This window comes from Piliocolobus tephrosceles, chromosome 3, assembly GCF_002776525.5.
Source record: "Piliocolobus tephrosceles isolate RC106 chromosome 3, ASM277652v3, whole genome shotgun sequence".
Classification (NCBI taxonomy): Eukaryota; Metazoa; Chordata; class Mammalia; order Primates; family Cercopithecidae; genus Piliocolobus; species Piliocolobus tephrosceles.
The window spans coordinates 65791182-65813515 of NC_045436.1; positions in this window are offsets into that span (position 1 = coordinate 65791182).

Sequence of the window (22334 nt, forward strand, 5' to 3'; positions counted from 1 at the left end):
GGCGAGGTGGCGGGCGCCTGTAGTCCCAGCTACTCGGGAGGCTGAGGCAGGAGAATGGGGTAAACCCGGGAGGCGGAGCTTGCAGTGAGCTGAGATCCGGCCACTGCACTCCAGCCCGGGAGACAGAGCGAGACTCCGTCTCAAAAAAAAAAAAAAAAAAAAAAAGAATGACTACAATGAATTGAAACACAAATAATTACGACTTCATAACAAAAAAATTCTCTTTGGGTCACCTTTGGAGAATATGAGGGAACCAACTCATTATTTGACAACTCATAAATATGGGGAAAAATTAACTACTTTTCTGCCGGTATGAACTGAATCTCATGGCAACAATTCAGTTGATAAGAGGAAGTTTCTCTTTATAAAAATATTTTAATTAGTAAAGAAAAAATTATCAAATAATAAGATTATTATTTTTTAGCCATTAATGAATTACTGAGTCAAGAGCCATATTATCCACTATGGTAATCATTAGCCACATGTGACTATTTAAATTAAAAGTAATGAAAAGTTTTTAAATTAAAAGCCAATTTCTCAGCCACACTGGCCACAATTCACGTGCTTAGTAGCCATGTGTGGCTAGTGGCTACCATATTAGATAAAACAGATATAGAATACTTTCATCACCATAGAAATTTCTATTAGTGAGTGCTGCTCTAGAGAGTCTGGAGTAGATGATGAACTTCAGTTGCTGCCAAACTTTGAGTGATGAAAGTACATAACAGCTTTTTGCAAAAAAAAAAAAAAATCATACCTGAATAAACTTAAGCCTCTGGATCTAACTACCAATTTACAGGAAATACAAGGGACAGAGGAATGTCTTATACGATGCCATGGGGATCCAGGCAGCAAATTCCAGACTGTGGCATATTATATAAGACACAATACAGAACACAAATGATGCAGTTTTAGCAACAAAAAAGTTGCAAGAAAAAAGTTATATTCCCTAAATCTATTTAAAAAATAAAAATAATTATATTTTTAAAAATTGATAGAGGAGGAATTTATAATTCCATGAGATTTAAGAAACATATCAAACAATTATAATCTATAGTTCTTATTAAAAACTTGCTTCTAACAAACTATAAAATAAATAATGACAAATTTTAAAACAATTGTGGAAATGTAAACACTGATTAGATAATTGGTAATAAAAAACTATTAGGCATAATAACGATATTATGAGGATATTTTAAGCATCCTTCCCTTTTGGATACTTATTGAAATATTTGCAGATGAAGTGATACAATGCTTAGACTTTGCTTCAAAACGTCCTGGATGTGAGACCTTGGGGAAGTAATAAATGAAATAAGATTAGTTATGACTTGTTTGTTGGAGCTAGATAATGGGACATGGAAGTTCGTTATATTATTCTTTATATTTTGTATATGTTTGAAATTTTCTGTAGTAAATAAAACTTCCATTGTATCAATCAATTACAATCCATTGTCATATAAATCTGTTAATGGTGTATGAACTAGCAAGAATATTTAACCATTCTTTATGTGTGATGAAACAATGTATATCTCAAATATTGCTAAAGCTCATTACAACACAAATGTCCATTGTAGAATGCTTAAGTTTTATATAAGATTCTTTTGTCCAAATAACAAATTGAAATGTTCATCTTAATTAGAACATCACGCATTTCAAGGGAAAACAGTCAGACATCACTCTTAATATGACACCAGTAGGGGGAGATAGATGCTGGATTTCCTCTGGGAATATTTTTTTAAGAAATAATGTATGTTTAATCTGACAGTCTGAATGATTTTAGGTGGAAGGACACTCCCTTGCTGTGTTTTCAATAAGAAGTATGTCTCCATGCTTCATTTTCCAGCCTTTCATTTCCAATAAAGGAATTCTTTGCTCTGAATCATTACAATCAATTTTCCATTCCAAATATATGGTCAAATTAAAATAATAACACTGTCCAAATTGTTCCTCTGCTTCTCTCTTATCATAGCTCCTTCGTGGACTTTCTAAAAACCATTCAAGTATTAACCCCCAAAATATTAACCCCTCTTAATCTCCCAGGTATAATGCTAATTTAGCACTTGGCTTAAGCTTAAACGCCATTCATTTATACAACCATTTCTTGAGTATCTACCATGTGCAGGGCACTATGATCAGGGCTACAGTTATCATGAAGAATAAGAACTAGTTCCTAACCTCAAGTAGCTTACAGTTTATTAGGGAACACAGCATAAAGTAGGATAGGATAGGATAGGATAGGATAGGATAGGATAGGATAGGATAGGATAGGATAGGATAGGAGATACACATGGTAGTATGGGAGCCCCTGGAAGGGCAGCTAACCCATCCCTGGAAAAAGACTTCCCAAGTGGAATATACAACTATGTATTTAATTTATTCTTTAATTTGTTTACTCAACACATACTCATTTTATCCACTCAAACACATATTGAGCACCTTTTTTGAACAAGATATGGTGTTCTGTTGATTCAAATCACCATAAAGTCTTCTTGCTCAAGATATACTATCTGATAGAGCATGCCTACCTGTAATGATGAACAGTTCTAAACACTTCTTTATTTTGTAAAGTTGGCATTTTCATGTAAATTTCTCTTTCCACCAGAAAACACCAATGATATTCAAATAGTATTTCAATGTATTTTGTACTAGTTTTTGAAAAATATTTTATGTTATATCCTTATATGAAGCCAAATAGAAGCTAGTTATACTTTTTCCTTAATGCTTACACAATTTCTTATGCTCTTTAACCAATTTACTTAAAATATTTTGTTGTCAATACCATAATACCACAGAAAAGACTTCTCTTATAGTGCTCTCCCACTTCACTAAGCCTGGGTTCATTTACGTGGTCCTCTCATGGCCAGTAAGGGGAAAATTTCTCTTCCTGGACTTATACCTTTTGGGTTATGGCCTTTCATTTCTTCCTGGTCTTCCTAAGTGTCTTTCCCTCCTTCACCCCAGCCACAGTCCAAAACATCAAGTTAGCTAAATGTAAACAGAAACTTTCTATCTTATGACATCTGTCACAGAATTGTCCCAACTTGTCAACAGTCTTGGGTATTTAAAAAGTTCCACAGGGGCTCCCTTGTACTACTTTTATTTTGTATCCCAAAGAGGCTGCAGTTCTTAGAATTCGGACTTGGTCTCACCTCCCTCCTTCCCCAGGTCTAGGCTGATATTTACTCTGAGATTCCAGAATGTGTAAGGGATCTTTACCTGCATAACCCCAGACCTTCTATTTCACTTCGGGTCAGAAGAGTGGCAGAGCAACTGGATGCCTCCTCAGCAACCACCTCAGCTGGCATCTTCCTGAGGTGTCCTTTCAAGAAGTCTCTGATTAGTCTTTAGTTTGCTTTCAGGCATTAAGCTTCATATTGAGTTTTCTTTTCTCCAAAGTGCTTTCTGGATTCTGTTTTCTCCAGGCTCTTCTTCCTGTTTTCTGTTTGTAGTCCACTCTTGTTCTGGTGGTACTGCAGCCCTTCCACTGCAGATTATCTCTATCAAGTTATTTGACACTCACCATCTCCAAATGTCATGTACACGCCCTCTTATCTTCCCACAATTCTGTCCTATGAACTCTGGACCTGGAGGTTTCCATCTCTGATACACGACCTCTGACTTACATCCCAGATAATCTTTCCCCTGCAAAGTTCCAGTAGCTATCTGATGACAAAAGGGGGTGGTTTTCTCTCCCAAAGACTATGCCCCTGACCTTTTCCCTTTCTTCCATCTGGCCATTCATCATACCCAGAGCATCTACTGGGAGCTGGATGTGTAGTTTTTTCAAGTGGACCACTATTTTTACTACAATGAAAAAGGACTTTTAGGATAAAAACTGTATCCTAAAATGATGAGTGGAGTTGCAAGGATATAGTGTCCTGTTACTTGGCTTCTTGAGGGTTGAGCATCAGCCTCCTCTAAGCCCTCTCTGGGTTAATATCATTTCTTATCACAGGCAACTCTCCTAGCCCTGCCCCTTGAGGGCATCTATCTTCACTGGTTTCTTCTATTTTCACTTACTGCTGCAGATTGAGTTCTCAGTCCACTCCCTGGAAGTGTTGGGTCCTTCTCTGCCTTGGCCTTAAGGTCACTTGCTCAGCTTCTATCATAACTGTCCTTTGGTCATATGCCCCAGCATTTCAGGAGCATCCCACATTTATTGGTTCATTCTTAGTTACTCTGACGTTCTTCGCTGTTCTTTTCAATAGAGGTCTTCCTTTTATTTCCCCAGGATATTCTTCACTTTACATCAGTTCATGGTGGTGCCTCTTCTCCCTCCCTCTCTCTCTTTCCCTCCTCATCCTTCCCCCTCTGAAATTTTATTTTTTCTAAAGCTTCAAGCTTATTTGCAACTCTGCTGCCAGCATCCCTAACCTCTTAGGTAAAAAATCATGAGGATCAAATCAGGCACATTAGTTTGGTGAACTTTCAAACATCCCTCTCTCTGGAATTTTGATCAGGGATCTGACTATACTATCGTTGTTGTTTTCACCTTAATTACATGTGCACTTTCAAGATTCTGTTTCCATTTGATCACATCTAGTTCAAAAATCACCGTGTTTTGGAGGGAAGCATATTTTGATGAATTTTATGTTATTTTATTTAGAATCCATTTGCTGTATTCTCATTGTTGTGATCTGAGTACCTGATGTAAAAATCGTGCACTAGTGTATGTTCATTTGGAATGGATGAGGAAAAAACCTGGAGTGAATTACCTAAAGGGTCTAAGTCAGCTATGTGACCTAGGTTGCACATCAGAACTACCTGTGGAATCTTCATAAAGTGAAAAAGATATGCCTTTCCCTCCCCTGAGCAATTCTGATTCAGGAACTTGATGGGAAACAGAATTACTCATCTACAAGATTCTTGAGATAGTGACATCTATAGCCATAAGGAAGGTACAGTTCCTGGAACTTCATCTCTGTGAACTAACATAAGTGATAAACTTGGCCTTCTGTGATTTCACCTTGCCCTCTTTGCTTCTCTTCATAGAACCAAACTTTATGTGGTTTCCTTACTCTTCAGACCCCCATCTGGATGTTCTAAAGTAACAACAAAAATAATTGTTTAGATGGACTGATATAGTTTAGCTGTGTCCCCACCCAAATCTCATCTTGAATTATAGTTCCCATAATCCCCGTGTGTCATGGAAGGGATCCGGAGGGAGGTAACTTAATCATGGGGTGGTTACCCTCATGCTTATCATGCTGTTCTCCTGATAGTGAGTGAGTTCTCATGAGATCTGATGGTTTTATAAGGGACTTCCCCCTTCACTCAGCACTCGTTCTCTCTCCGGCCAGTCTGTGAAGAGGTGCCTTCCGCCTTAATTCTAAGTTTCCTGAGGTCTCCCCAGTCTTGCAGAACTGTGAATCAATCAAACCTCTTTCCTTTATTAACTACCCAGTCTTGAGCAGCTCTTTATAGCAGTGTGAGAACAGACTAATACAGTAAATTGGTACCACAGATAGTGAAGTGCTGTTATAAAGATACAAAGGACAGAGGAATGTCTTATATGATGCCATCGGGATCCAGACAGCAATGCTAGATTGTGGCACATTATGATAAATGTCCTTTAAGTGCCTAGCATAGTTCCTGTCTTACAGTAGATGGAGATATTATTATTCATTACTGCGATGGTTAATACTGAGTGTCAACTTGATTGGATTGAAGGATATGAAGTATTGATCCTGGGCATGTCTGTGAGGGTGTTGTCAACAGTGTTGCCAAAAAAATGTGGAAGCAACTTTGCAACTGGGTAATAGGCAGAGGATGGAACAGTTTGGAGGGCTCAGAAGAAGACAGAAACATGTGGGAAAATTGGGAACATCTTGGAGACTTGGAGGGTTCAGAAGATAGGAAGATGTGGGAAAGTTTGGAACTTCCTAGAGACTTGTTGAATCACTTTAACCAAAACACCGACAGTAATATGGACAATAAAGTCCAGGGTGAGGTGGTCTCAGATGGAGATGAGGAACTTGTTGGAAACTGGAGCTATGGTAACTATTGTTATGCTTTAGCAAAGAGACTAGCAGCATTTTGCCTCTGCCCTAGAGATCTGTGGAACTTTGAGATTGAGAGAGATGATTTAGGGCATCTGGCAGAAGAAATTTCTAAGTGGCAAAGCATTCAAGAGGAAGCAAAGCATAATAGTTTGGAAAATTTGCAGTCTGATGATGCAATCAGAAAAAAAATTCTGGGGAGAAATTCAAGCCTGTTGCAGAAATTTGCATAAGTAACAAGGAGCTGAATGTTAAGAAAATGAGGAAAATGTCTCCAGGGCACATCAGAGACCTTCATGGCAACCCCTCCCATCACAGGCCCAGAGGCCTAGGAGAAAAAAATGGTTTCATGGGCCAGGCCCTGGGCCCCCTGCTGTACCCTGCAAAGCCACAGGAGCAGAGCTGCCCAAGGCCATAGGAGCCCACCTCTTGCATCAGCATGCCCTAGATATGAGACATGGAGTCAAAGACGATCATTTTGGAATTTTTAAGGCTTAATGATTGCCCTGTTGGATTTTGGAATTGCATGGGACCCATAGCCCCTTTGTTTTGGACAATTTCTCCCATTTGGAATGGATGTATTTACCCAATGCCTGTACCCCATTGTATCTAAGAAGTAACTAACTTGCTCCTAATTTTACAGGCTCATAGGTGGAAGGGACTTACCTCGTCTTAGATGAGACTTTGGACTTGGACTTTTGAGTTAATGCTGGAATACTTTGGGGGACTGTTGAAAAGGCATGATTGTGTTTTGAAATGTGAGGACATGAGATTTGAGAGGAGCCAGGGGCAGAATGATATGGTTTGGCTGTGTTCCCACCCAAATCTCATCTTGAATTGTAGTTCCCATAATCCCCGCATGTCACGGGAGGGACCCAGTGGGAGGTAATTTAACCATGGGGACAGTTAACATCATGTTGCTCATGCTGTTCTCATGATAGTGAGTGAGTTCTCACAAGATCTGATGGTTTTATAAGGAGCTTCCTCCTTCGCTCAGCACTCATTCTCTTTCCTGCCACCCTGTCAAGAGGTACCTTCTGCCATAATTGTAAGTGTCCTGAGGCCTCCCCAGCCATGTAGAACTGTGTGTCAATTAAATCTCTTTCCTTTATAAATTACCCAGTCTTGGGTATTTCTTCATAGCAACATGAGAACAGACTAATACATGGACACATGAGTAAACAACCCAAAACCTTTTTCCAAAGGAAAAGAAAGAGTGGAGGCATTTTGTTATGCTAATTTATCTGCAATAAGGTATGAGAATTTCTTTTTGTACTCAGGATGGCCCTTTGATTTATTTATCATCTAATACTCTTCATAACATGGGGATATCTGAACCAGGATTGAAAAAAGTGTTTGAGGCCAGACGCGGTGGCTCAAGCCTGTAATCCCAGCACTTTGGGAGGCCGAGACAGGCGGATCACGAGGTCAGGAGATCGAGACCATCCTGGCTAACATGGTGAAACCCCGTCTCTACTAAAAAATACAAAAAAAAAAAAAAACTAGCCGGGCCTGGTGGCACGCGCCTGTAATCTCAGCTACCCAGGAAGCTGGGACAGAAGAATTGCTTGAACACGAGAGGCAGAGGTTGCAGTGAGCAGATACTGAGCTTCTGCACTCCAGCCTGGGCGACAGAGCGAGACTCCATCTCAAAAAAAAAAAAGTGTTTGAATCTTTAGAAAGAATGGAAACAAAGTTACAAAGATCTTACTTGCTCACACATTTATTGAATGACCACCTCTTGTCTACTGAATGCCAGGTACTGTTAGTCATTGACATTTTCTACAATCAAATTTAGTAGCCCTTAATTCTTTTTTTTTTTTTTTTTTTTTTGAGACAGAGTCTCCCTTTGTCGCCCAGGCTGGAGTGCAGCAGCTCAATCTCTGCTCACTGCAACCTCTGCCTCTCGAGTTCAAGCAATTCTCCTGTCCCAGCTTTCTGAGTAGCTGGGATTACAGGCGCGTGCCACCAGGCCCGGCTACTGTGTGTGTGTGTGTGTGTGTGTGTGTATTTTTAGTAGAGACAGGGTTTCAGCATGTTGGTCAGGCTGGTCTTGAACTCCTGACTTCATGATCCACCCACCTGGGCCTCCCAAAGTGCTGGGATTACAGGCGTGAGCCACCATGCCCAGTCCCCTTAATTCATTTTCAAGAGCCTGAGTTCATGAGAGAAAAGGAGAGGGGGAAGCTAGTTTCTTTATGCTTTTGTCAATCCCATTCTCTCTTTATTCTATACCTTATCATTGCCATTTTATTTTCAATTCTTTTCCATTTCCTTTCAAGTCATGTATGCAGTCAGCAAGAGGGGACGAATACCTTTCCTTGTCTGCTAAGGAATAGCAAGGGATCTTGAATAATTTTGCCTCTGATATGCGTTAACTGATCCTGTTCTACCTCTGTTTTTGCTGTTGGATTTCTGTCTGTCAGACATTGCTAATGATTTCTAAGTAATCCATTTATCCCACAAGTAGGACAAATTATTCCCTAAAATACTTGAGAAAGTATACAGTAGAGGAGCCTAGAACAACAAATCTGGTTCAATTCTAGCTTCCTGTAACTATCTACATGCCCTGAGGGAAGCCATTTATACCTGAGACTCCATTTACCCCGTCTGTATAATGGACATGAAGACCTACGTGTATTAGTCCATTATCATGCTGCTGATAAAGACATATCTGAGACTGGGCAATTTACAAAAGAAAGAGGTTTAATTGGACTTACAGTTCCACATGGATGGGGAAGCATCACAATCATGGTGGAAGGCAAGGAGGAGCAAGCCCCATCTTACATGGATGGCAGCAGTCAAGGAGAAAATGAGGAAGAGGCAAAAGTGGAAACGGCTAAAACCAACATATCTCATGAGACTTATTCACTACCATGAGAACAGTATGGGGGAAACTGCCCCCATGATTCAATTATCTCCCACCGGGTCCCTCCCACAACATGTGGGAATTATGGGAGTACAATTCAAGATGAGATATGGGTGGAGACATAGCCAAACCATATAACCACATAAAGGGTGATGAGTATTATAAGCAATGTCTTTTAAGTGCCTAGCATAGTTCCTATCTCACACTAGATGGAGATATTATTATTCATTGCAGCGATGGTTAATACTGAGTATCAACTTGATTGGATTGAAGGATACAAAGTATTGATCCTGGGCATGTCTGTGAGGGTGTTGCCAAAGGAGATTAACATTTGAGTCAGTGGGCTGGGAAAGGCAGACCCGCCCTTAATCTGGTGAGCACAATCTAATCAGCTGCCAGCGTGGCTAGAATATAAAGCAAGCAGAAAAATGTGAAAAGAGAGCCTGGCCTAGACTCCCAGTCTACATCTTTCTCCCATCCTGGATGCTTCCTGCCCTCGAACATCAGACTCCAGATTCTTCAGTTTTGGAACTTGGACTAGCTCTCCTTGCTCCTCAGCTGGCAGATGGCCTATTGTGGGACTTTGTGATCGTGTGAGTTAATACTTAATAAATTCCCATATATAGATATGGAGTTTATGGCAGACTCCTATATAACCAGCACTAACTGCCATTAAGCTTTAAAAATAAAAGAGTTTTGTCAGTAATATATGAATGGCTTATAAATGAACACTTCAAATAATCCATTACACAATCTCACCACTCAACATCATACTGTCATAGAGCTCTTATTAAGCAAGAGGACATGCCATGTGAAAGACCCGAGATACACTGAACCGTATTACATCAGTACCCTGTTTTGTTTTTACCACTGGACAATTTGTTAGACTGATTTATTTTCTGTTATTACTTGCCATTGTTCCAGGAAAAGGAAAGACGGAAGAAAGTCTCTTCCTTTGAATGTTAAAGATTTAATTGCAGCTGTGCACGGTAGCTCACCCAGCACTTTGGGAGAACGAGGCCGGTGGATCACAAGGTCAGGAGTTCGAGACCAGCCTGGCCAACATGGTGAAACCCCTTCTCTACTAAAAATACAAAAATTAGCTGGGCGTGGTGGCGGGTGCCTATAATCCCAGCTACTCGGGAGGCTGAGGCAGGAGAATCATTGTACCTGGGAGGCGGAGGTTGCAGTGAGCTGAGATTGCACCATTGCACTCCAGCCTGGGCAACAGGGTAAAACTCTGTCTCAAAAAAAAAAAAAAAAAAAAAAAATTTAATTGCACCTAATTTTGAACAAAAGCATGGAGAAAACATCACTTACCTTCTCAAACTCCATTTTGTATACCCCAATTGATTGAGCAGTCCTTTCCCACCCTCATCCACAGATCACAGAGACACAGTTAGGGCAGAAGAATTCTCTAACAGCAGATCTGCCTGGATACAAAAAAAAAAAAAAAAAAAAGAAAGAAACAGGAAATGTTCTAAGTGACTTTCATCCATTTATTTCCAAAGTAAATAATCCCACAGAAATGGATAGGAAAAAAATTTAGCCTACATTCTTTTACTTAACAACATAGTTCCAGATATAGTCTTTAGTTTTATTTTCATAACAAGTTACGTTCTTAACATGTCACAGTGTATTTCAAGGAAAGCATTCATTTGTCATGGTTCCATATATTAATGTCTCCAATGAAATTGATGTTTCTGTCATTTCTAGTTGTCAGAGTTTCTGTTTCCTCAAGGTCTTCTCTAGCAACAAAATCCCAAAATTCTTTAAGAACATGAAGATGGCTCTTGATACAATTTTTTTGTATTATATTGCATGTTAGATCTACAAAGAGGCTCTTCTCCCTATACTGAGAGAAACTCTTTCTGATTTGAGTCCTTGTGTCTTCTAAAGAGGATCACTTTATGGTATTGTTTGTTCTTAATGGTAGTGATCAGAATGGTAACACTATGCAAAGAGTGCCTGTAGGGCTGGGCTAAGTATTTTACTTATTAGTTTATTTAATCCTCCAAACTTCCTGTAAAATAGGTTTTCATTTCTGCATGGCGTAAGAGAGGTTTTCAAGGAATTAAGAGGCTGGAAGTCACAATTTGGTAAACTCTGGAACTAGTAAAATCTACATCTCTCCCCAACTCCAAAACTCGTGTTCTTTATACAGTACTAACCAGAGTAAGAAGGAAAATGTGTAAATAAATTATGCCACTTGACAGTTACAGAACCTAAGCAATTGATAAATGCAAAGTCTGCCGGTAGTGAATCAAGAGCAAAGTCTAAGGGTTGAACCCAAGCAGTCCCAGACATCCAATCCAGAGCCATGTTTGGGTTAACATTCATCATGTTTGGATTTTTATTCAAAATAATTGCCAACATTTAAAACTATGCAGAATTCCCATAAAAAGCAGGACTGAGAACTTCTATTGACAAATCAGAGTATCTAGCAACTTGGGCCTCCACATACCCACATGGTAGCAATAAGTGAAGCAAAGTAGCAGATGCCCCTTCGGACAGGACACTCCTCCCATGCACTACAGCCTACTCTCTGCTGACTTAGCTTGTGTGCCTGAACCCTCAGGGCTTTTGAGTTTGTGACCCTCCTTTTCTCCATGGCATCCAATGTAGTCAAATTAGAAGGGTAAAATGTTCTCAACTTCATAAATATACACTGTGTCAAAAACTATAAGAAAGAATGTAACTTGTACCTTTTCCTCAATGGTTTTTTCTTGGGGATGACCCAGAGATTGTGAGGGTTTGGAGAATAGCCTAGGGCCTTCAATTAAAATAGTTTTGTCTTTGGTTACTACCGGAATAAACCTGTAAGCAGACAGCTGTTTCATGCCAGCTGAAATTCTAGTCTTGGGTGGGATGGCAGAGGTTTATGACTTCAGATGAGAAACAGGCAGGAACAGATTATATTCTTATGCCAAGTTTCTCTCTTTATTGCCATGGAAGCAAGACGAGCAACGCAGAACGTGGAAAGCTTTGCTAGAGCAGTGTTTCACTCAGACTTTCTGCAAGACATCAGGAGCTGCTCAAGATTTTGCAAACACATTTATGGGAAAATCATGGCTATAGAAAAGCTCCTAAAATTAAAACAGAGCTGGAAAAGAATAAAGATCATTGCATTTGTCTTTAAACTTAGAAGCAGAACCCCTGGGATTTAGCATTCTATAACAACACTGGAAACATTATTAACATTAATAAATAAACATCTGGATTGACTTGCAGTCTAAATTTAAATGTCCTAAATATTTTGGCTCAATTTTAACTATACAGCTTTTGTCTAAATTCTCAAATGTTTCTTCTGTCCTTAGCTTATACTTCATTTTCTTCTAACTCTTTTAACTCAAATCTTTAAATGGACCTTGTTGTATAAATGTTTAAGCATCAAATGTCTATAAAAAGATATGGAATTAACATTGATTTCAGATTTAATATTTGTACAATGTGGGTTCTTTACATACTTATATGCTTTTAATTGGAATTATATAATCACACCATTTGTTCATCTTTATTTCATATAATACTTTGTGTTTATATATAATTTCAAGAGTGCCAAAATTTACCAACAAATTTTTAATTGAGCTAAAATTAAACCTTCATGCTATTGTGAAGTGATCTGTTATTTCCATTTTTTAATATAAAATTAGCCAGAGTTAGCCCAATTTGGGATAGTATTAGGGAGAACCCATAAAATATGGTGGCATAAACCACATTAAGCCATAATCATGGCCAAGTTTCACTTGAATTCTCAAATGTATTCAAAAAGCAAGAGTAAAGGTAAGCAAAACACATCTTCACCAAGAAAAGTGCAGTAAAACCAATGCCAAATTAAATGGGCCAGCTACAGAGAATTCTACCCATAAACACAATGCTTATACTTAATCTGTTTCTCACCACCTTCATTTGAGAACGTTGGTCTCAGGTCCCTGGGCTGCTGTTCTGCCTTTAGCTTTTTTGTCATTGCAAGCCAAGGGGTTGCTATGCAAAGTCCCAATGCATGGAACCCGAGTTAATCATTCACAGGCCTTTTTGCCTGAAATAAGATGCTTTTCATTTCCCTTGGCTTATGTGAATAATGAAAAAAGAAAACAAACAAAGGAGATAACTGCACAATGTTAAAAGATAATCCCTTAGCATAACTATTGTCTAGAAGGCTGAGCACCGTAGTCAGGCAAAACTCCAGTCTGCATTCAGTGACTACACTGACATTTATTTATAAGAGATTATGCCGTGACAGAGCTTCAAGTCATTTAGAAATGCTCCTATTCCCCAAGGCCTTCGTTATATTTATATGCAGGAGCCCATATTATTTTTCCTGGTGTTATGGCAACAAGGATTTCAGTGTTTACAGAGCTATCAAGTTCTGACAGGCCAAGCCAGGGACTTTGCATCACTGGCTTGCATTAAAATGGAGCGCGAGACCTGGAGAGCTGAGCTGGAGCTCTGCTGTCTGAACAACTAATACCTGAGCAGAACAGGGTTAGGAAGCAGGCAAACGGTGCTAATCAACTCACAGAGCCACTTTCCCCCAAGGGAATTTGCCCTCATGATCCTGCGGTTTAAGAAATATATTACAAAGTACGCTGAACCTAGGAAGTCATATTAAACTCAAAAGAAAAACAAAACTCAAATTCCTACTACAATTTTGCACTCTGCGTGGATGTTTTAAAGCTGTGTTGAATATCGTACGGTAGAGTCCTTTATTAGGCCTCTAGAGTAGAGAAAGGGGAAATGAAAATGCAGTGGGTGAAGAAAGGGCAGAACAAATACTCTCTCTGTGCCACCTTTGGTTTTTAACTACACAATGGAGATCAGCCCAGCTTACGTTCACACCTAATTTAACCACTGCCCAGGGCCCAGTAGTTTCTAGCATACTCCAGCTCTCAAGCTAATTACCACAGGAAGCTGGTTATGAGAATGTCCCTGAAATATCTGTATCTGACAGACAAAATTATTTTGAGAACTTGCCACCTACTCCACGAAAATAAGTACGTGGAAGCAGGACCTTGCGTTCCATGATTTTCTACATTGAAGTTGTTTTCTGGAGTTGGCCCAAATTCCCCCATATTCTCCGACTAGACACAGAGCTAGAAATCATTAAAAAAAAAAAAAAAAAAGTCCTTCCAAACACACTCTTTGGACATCTTGGTTCTAGTTGGAGCAGGAAATAAAAGCCACAAGCTTAACCTCTGATACAATAAACCCACCACCTTCCAGTTCTTCCAGTTCTAGATTTGGGCCTGGGAAATAAGTCAGAGTACAATGAAACAAGGAGTTCTAACCACATTTGTTTTTCTTCTTTTTCTTTCTCTCTTTCTTTTCTTTTCTTTATATATGTGTGTTCATAAGGGTATTGGTACTTATTTGGTTATAAAAGTGTCACACTGAATTGTAGAATGAACTTCACACACGTCTCAATCCTTTTTAGTTTTTTGGAGATAGGGTCTCACTTTGGCAGTGCAATCTTGGCTCACTGCCACCTCGACCTCCCAGGCTCAAGTGATCCTCCCATCTCAGTCTCCCAGGTAACTAGGATTACAGCCAAATGCCACCATGCCTGGGTAATTTTTTGTATTTTTTTCTAGAGACAGGGTCTCACTATGTTGCCCAGGCTGGTCTAGAACTCCTGGGTTCAAGTGATATGCCTACCTCAGCCTGAGATTACAGGCATGAGATACCACACCCAGTTAATTTTTTTTTTAATTGAGGTTTTGTTCTGTTTGAAAGGATAAATAGCAAGAAATATGCAGATATCCTAATGCTTAAGGGGAACATTTCAACGAATAATAAACTGAGACTTGCCAAGTACAGTAGACAGGTGGAAAAAGTTTTATTTACACAGTATACACTTTTAAGTCATATAAAACAATTTTTAATGGCAGAAAAGGTAGTAACAATAATTACACTAAATGTCTCTGTATGTCTTTCTTTGTAAACTAGAGCTATATCAGAAAATAGCTAGAAATGGGTAGGTGTGACCTCCTGGATTTTCCCCTTGGAAGACACCAGTATTGTCAGCACTGCTTCTTGAGACTCACTGGGAAGCCTGGGAGAGGCGCAGGTCTTTGTGGCCCAGATACACACCAAGCCCATTCTCTCATTAGCAACAGTGACCACTGTTTACAATACCTATTGCTATCAGAGACTTTACCTTTCTTTTCTTAAAAGTTAATTTTGCTTATAGTTTGTCAGCTCTTTTGGGATCCTGGCACACAAACTAGATTATCTGCGGCTGCCCTTCCCAGCAGCCAGAGATTAAAGGATATCATTTAAAGTTGTGCTTTTGGTGTCTTTGTATTTCTTTTGGTCTGCTCACTTCAGTTTACCACACAGCAGCTGCAAAGACAGCTGATGTTGTCATCTTCATCACAATGGTCTTCATCATTATCATCAAGAGAAGAACTTATTACAAACGTTAATTTCCCAGATATCTTTCCTAAGTGCTCTCAAGAAAATTACATAAGCTTGGGTCTTATCACAAACTCTGTAAATTCATCATTCATTCATTCATCATGTATTTCTTAGCCTTTAACTGTGTATGGTACTGTACACTAAACTAAGGATACAGTAATATAGAAGGTAAACGAGGTCTTTATCCTGATTGAGGTTAAATTCTATGGGGAGATAGTCAAATACAAATAAATCAACAAGTAATACAAATACTGGTGTCAAATTTGCTAAAAGGGAAATTAAGACTTTATGATGAGAATAATATAGATTATCTTTAGATATTGAGTGCTTAAAAACTTCTTCCCTGATAAGAAGGGACCTGTTGGGTAAGAAAACAGTTCTGAATTAATAAACTAAAAGCATTCTATTTGTGGTAAACCTAATGCTGCACAGGGTTCTTAATGACAACTTAAATTAGATAAAATATTTCTGCCATATTTTACATCTCTCAGTTTTCCAGAGAACTGAACTGGATGATTTGGTGGAAGACTTACGTCTTAGTCCAAAGCTTAACACTACATCATTAACTAATTCTATCTTTTGACTTCATTCATATTTTGGCTCCCATAACAGACCAGGACCTTCCTTTACTGAAGGAAGGTATAGAAAAGTGTTTTATAAACTGGCAGATTCATGAAAAATTTCTCTTAGTATCCATCCTGAATTTATATACAAAATAAACTAAATGGTTTATATACAAATCACTAATAAGAACATCTAGCACTTTCATCAGATTTTTAAAGGGCTCTGTGACCCAAAAAAAAAGGATACAGGCACTCAGACAGATGAGTCTAAAGTAGTCCATTGCTCTGGAATCTTTCAAAAGGTTGACTTGGACTTTTTTTTTTTTTCCATAATAGGCCAAGCTTCAGTTTCTTCATTCCACATAATCTTTAAAAATGGGTTTATAATCCAACATTTGTATTTAATTACCTATTTCAAGATCATAATAACATGTGCTCTTGAAATATCAATAAGGCAAATACGGGCAAATGACTTTTGTTCGGTTGCCAGCTACAACCCAACAACCTCTCCATGACTATTTCAGAGACATATCTAACAGGCTAAAAAGAAGTCACTAGAGGTTGCTGGTCCTCAGGCTCATCTAGAAAGATAATCCCAAGACACACTTATGACTGCAGAGATGTGGGTCGATGCAAGGCCATTCTCTATCCCTGATCCAACCCAAGAGAAAGTTGATTGGATGCAGGTTTCAAGACCTACAGTAATTAATCATCATCAGAATCACTTGAGGGTTTCTGAATCTGAATTATGTAGATTAGTCATGTGGGTGTAGGTATACGGGTGTCAGTGTACTACCTCTTTAAACTTCTTTTGTATGTTTAAATTTTTTCAGAATAGAAAGATGAAAAAAATTCGGCCGGGCGCGGTGGCTCAAGCCTGTAATCCCAGCACTTTGGGAGGCCGAGACGGGCGAATCACAAGGTCAGGAGATCGAGACCATCCTGGCTAACATGGTGAAACCCCGTCTCTACTAAAAAATACAAAAAACTAGCTGGGCGAGGTGGCGGGCACCTGTAGTCCCAGCTACTCGGGAGGCTGAGGCAGGAGAATGGTGTAAACCCGGAAGGCGGAGCTTGCAGTGAGCTGAGATCCGCCCTGCCTGGGCGACAGAGCAAGACTCCGTCTCAAAAAATAAATAAATAAATAACTTTGCACAAGCTAATACTACTTTTATCTACACCTCTCCACTGGCCCACACGGTTATGATTCAAAAGATTTGCAGTAGAGGCACACATGTTTGTATATTTTGAAAATAAAAGAAATATTCTCATATGATTAAGATAGGCACACCTTGAAAACCGCTGCCCTAAGAGGAAGTGGGAGACAAGGGCAATAGCTTCTCACATATGAAGCCCTTTCAACGTTCCCCTCAGTATCAACTCCCCTTTTCCCCTCCCAGGAGAGCAAAGAACGATTTTGGGGTCAGAATACCTGGACTGAACCCTCTGTTGTTTCCAGTGACAATTACCAGCTTCTGATTTAAGCCTCTAATATTTAGGCATACATATATATTATAAACATACACACACACATATAAGCCTAAATATTATATATATGTGTGTATACATGTACAAATATATATAAGCCTGGTGACAGAGTGATACCCTGTCTCAAAAAAAAAAAAAAAAAAGCACTTTTGCATGGCTTATTCTCTTTCTTTCCCTGGCTTCACTCATTAAATTATTGGGTTCTCCTGGAGACATGTCCTTAATTACTTACCTGCATAAGAATTATCATCTAAAAGAATTCACTTTTGGGAAGCCAGCCTGACACCCAACTTTTCCATTTCTAGCTCAGGGATATCTTGATGAATGTATCTCACTCCTGAGTAAATCACACATATTGCAAAGAAGAATGATAGTAATTTTTAAATGATGCAAAAGAAAGCAGTATTAGTATGTCTCAGAAAGTCTGAAGTTCAAGTTCCTATGTTTCAGATAAGATATATATATATAGCCAGGAGTTTGAGTGTAGGATAGGCAACATAGTGAAACCCTATCCCTACAAAAAAAAAAAAATTTTTTTTAATTAGCCAAGTGTAGCTAGGACTGTCCTAGCTACTTAGGAGGATTGCTTGAGCCCATAAGTCCAAGGCTACAGTGAGCTATGATTGTGCCACTGTACTCCAGCCTGGGTGACAGAGTGAGACACTGTCTCTAATGTCTCTACAATCACCAGTGAGACCCTCATTAGTGTAACTTAGTAGAATTAAATATACTGAGGGCAAAAAGCATGGCTTCTAGGAGCTGAGTAACTTCGTGCAAGTTATTTAACTTCTCCAAGGCTTAGTTTCATATTTTTCAATGTGGTTAATAATACTCACTATACAATGATTTTTGAAGATTAAGTTTTAAAATCTATCAAGAAATGCCTAGCACAACATCAGGCATATAATAGGCACTAAATAAATACTAGTTTCCTTGTTCCTTGAGACATGTTTCTGAACTGGACTGTACTTTTTTTCCCTGAAATTCTTGGGAACAACTGGATTCCAATTGTTACATGGTACTAGGGGCAGTCTATTAAAAACTACAGATCCTTATGAACACAACCTGACATGATGCTGGCAGAGCTCTCAAAAAGAAGGAACTCATAGTTTTCTTTAGTTTTAGCTTCTATATGAGAAAAAGTGTATTTTTATAGTGTATTTGAACAAACAGAACTGACCTATGTTTTAAAATATATAAAGCTGACTGTATGTATAACTGTGTGTCCAAACTTCTGACATGTTAGACTATCTTCATTGTTTTCCACTTGGACTCAAGGATGTTAAGTTTCAGCATATGGCTGTCAAGGAATGAAGTCTCATATAGAGTGGGGGCATAAGGCCTGGCCTGACAATCTTCTGTAGGAATCTATGTTCCCACCTAGATTGAGTTCCTAAGCACCAAGTAACAGTGAAGCAATAAAATCACTTCTTTTTTGTTTTGGTTTGTTTTTAGATGGAATATAGGATTTTGTTTTATTTTTATAACTTCAACTTTTATTTTAGATTCAGGTCTTACATGTGTAGATTCATTACATGGGTATACTGCATGATGCTGAGATTTAGGGTACACTTGATTGTGAGCATAGAACCCAACAGTTAGTTCTTTAAACTTTGCCCTCCTCCCCCTCATCTAGTGGCCTCAGTGTCTAAAATCACTTCTGAGAGAAAAAGAAAGCATGTACCAGAAGAAGGTAAAAAGTAAAAATATATATAAGACATAGAAGGGTAAGAGGAATAGAGGAAATTATGAGAAAGGGTAAAAAATTAATGAAAAATAATTATTGGCAAAGTAGTTAATATAAGAGACATACAGTTCTAGCTAACTATTTGTAATTTCTAAACTCAAAATAAATCTGTCCAGATGGATGGATGAGTGGATGAATGGTGGGTGATGGATGGATAGCCGCAGATATTCAAGATGTGATCATAGATTGATAGCTGTTGAAATGAATTGAATAAGGAAGAGCACATTCCAAATTTCTGAACAGTCATGCACTACAATTCCCAGATGAAGGCTTTCTTTTTCCATGTGTCTTTGTCATTTTCCTTTTATGTATTACCACCTGGCGCCCTTTTGTTCCCCAGCCCAGCCCCATAAGAATGCAAGTTGCTTGGCAACTGATCCATTCACTCAAGTGTCTCAAGGAAATAACCCTAGTTCCTAGGATAGTGCATGATCCAAGTTATTATAGTAAGTTCTAGTGTTTATACCTAAGTCTGAAGAGATAATCTCTGTTCACAGTACTTCCATTGCAGTCTATGAAAATCCATGTACAAGCCAAAAAATGTAAATAAGAGCAATATGACCTGTTCTTTCTTTCAAGAACTATTAATTTGAAAGTATATGAACAGATACTGGTGCAAGTTAGTCTGGTGCTGAAATATTATTTGGTCAAATAAAACCAAGAAAATGTGTGAATGCTTATAGGCAAAAAAGAAGATATTTAATAGATATTTCCAGTATTTTAAGTAACAGAGGTCATACAAGCCATGCATTGTGATTAAAATGCTGTATTTTTTTAATCTGAAACTTCAGCCTTTCCAAACTAAAGCTTAGAAACATACAAATATGTATACACATACCCTTCTAGCTATTTTTCACATTTTAGAGAAAGCAGTAAAACACAAAGAGGAAAGTAATATATTACTGTTTGCCTCAAAGGTTTTAGGGCTCATAGAACTAAAGACAGGGATCATCTCTTCAGAGCTACAAGGCATAGAGAATGGAAAGAGTCCATTGGTTTATACGGACACACTTATTAGCCAAGAGTACATAAATCTGCTAAGCAAGAGACACAGAAGGGTGGCTTGGAATGTTTCTATTCCATTACAAAACACATTGTCTTTCAGTATGCTAGAAGGAAAGCTACCACACCTAGCATAAGGCCAGGTTCACCTCCTTATATTCATTACAGCTAAACAAAAAAAAATTGTAACCTTATTTTCTCCCTCAAGAGGCATGTTACTATGTGCAGGAACTCTTTATAAAGTAATTATTCCCTTTCCCCCAGATTGAACCATTAGACTCTCATATGTAGAGTATCTTATAGAAAAAAACATATATCTTTATTATTTATTGATATGAAACATAAGCGTGAAGGATTGAGTGAGTAAAGCTCAGACACCTCTACAAAAACTTCTGCAAAACTAATGAAATCGATACACAGAAGTATGGGATCATTATGGGGGCAGTTTCCAGGTCTAAAGCGATGAAGTTTTAGTTTGAAAGGCATAACTTTTATTATTTTATTTTGTAATTTAAGTAGTATGTAATAATGAAGTCTTCTGCTATTCTGTACTAAGTGGTATTATCCCAGTCCACCCAGAATCTGGCAACAGAATCAGAACATTTTACTCTGAGTTAAGAATACCGAAAATATGTATACCTAAATTAAGGCAATCAGATTATGTATTTCTTTCAACTAACAAATTGGTAAAGATTTTGAAGGATCATGCCCACTACTGCAGAGGAGTCAGAAAGATCAGCATTTTCACGTACTATTAGTAGAAGTGTAATTTGATGTAAATTTTTGGGAGGAAACTTGTCAACATACATCAATATTTTTTAATGTGCACATTATTTAATCTAGAAATTTAATTGCTAGGAATTAACTCTTAGCAAATTTGGATACTGAGGGATAATTCAAAAGATGTTCATAAAAGGTAGTTTATAATGGCCAGGTGCAGTGGCTCACGCCTACAATCCCAGCACTCTGAGAGGCCAAGGCAGGTGGATTGCTTGAATCCAGGAGTTCAAGATAAGCCTGAGCAACATAGCAAAAACCTGTCTCGACTGAAAATACAAAAATTAGCCAGGTGTGGTGGTACATACCAGTAGTCCCAGTTACTCAGAAAGCTGAGGTGGGAGAATCACTTGAACCTGGGAGGCAGAGGTTGCAGTGAGCAGAGCTCACGCCACTGCACTCCAGCCTGGGCAATAGAGAGAAACCCCGTCTCAAAAAAAAAAAGTAGTTTATAAAAATAGTTCTAAAAGAAAACAACTTATATTAATATTTTTAACAACAGGAAATTTGTTCAGACATTCATTAAACGAATTTTTTGCACATATACCACATCACAGTCTTCTGATAATACACTAGTAAATTTTTAAAGTTATTTACTTTTAAAAGAGCAAAAGTAAGGAAAACTCAAGTAAGGAAAACAGACAGAATTTAAAATATGTAATTTATAAACAGAACAGGGGCAGTTGATTCTATTGATATGGGATATAAGAGAGGATTCAAGTGTGAATGTGAAGCTTTTGGCCTAAGCAACTGAGTGAACAGCACTGGTGAATCTCTAAGAAAAAAAAATAATCACTTTATGTGACCCTGTGCTGTACCCCTGGGAAAAGGAAGGTAATGAAAAGCCCAGAGACGTTTAAGGAACACTAAAGAAAGAGGAAATGTGTGCCTAACTCCCCAAGAAAGCTGGAGGAAACACTAAGGAATCCAGCACACAGAAAACAATAACCACAGAGCTGGAGCGGCTGGCCTAGTCTAGGCCCATCTGGAAGCGGGCATCAGAGGTAGCCTTTGGGCCGCCAGAGATGAGTTTCTGAGAAAGAGTAGGGAGGCCCAACGGAGTCTTGTGATCCAGAAAAGGGGCTACAGAGTAACTTAAGAAGGCCTGGTGATGGGTGTCACAGCAGGAGGACTGTGGACAAATCAAAAGGAACCTGTTAGAGGTCTGAGAACTGAGTGGGCTGGAAGTCTGTTGCTCACTAGTGTCACGGCACAGCTTCCAGTGTTCAACACAAGAACAAAAGATAGGGAGGTGGGGAGCCTCAACTATGCTTACTCCCTGAAATGCTTGGATGTTACGGAATTGATGGTGCACCAGAAAAAGATTAAATCTACCATTCAAAATAAAGGCCCAGATAAGTCCAGGTTGAGTTATAGAAAAATTAATATTATTCCTTTTCCTTCCTTCCTTCCTTCCTTCCTTCCTTCCTTCCTTCCTTCCTTCCTTCCTTCCTTCCTTTCCTTCCTTCCTT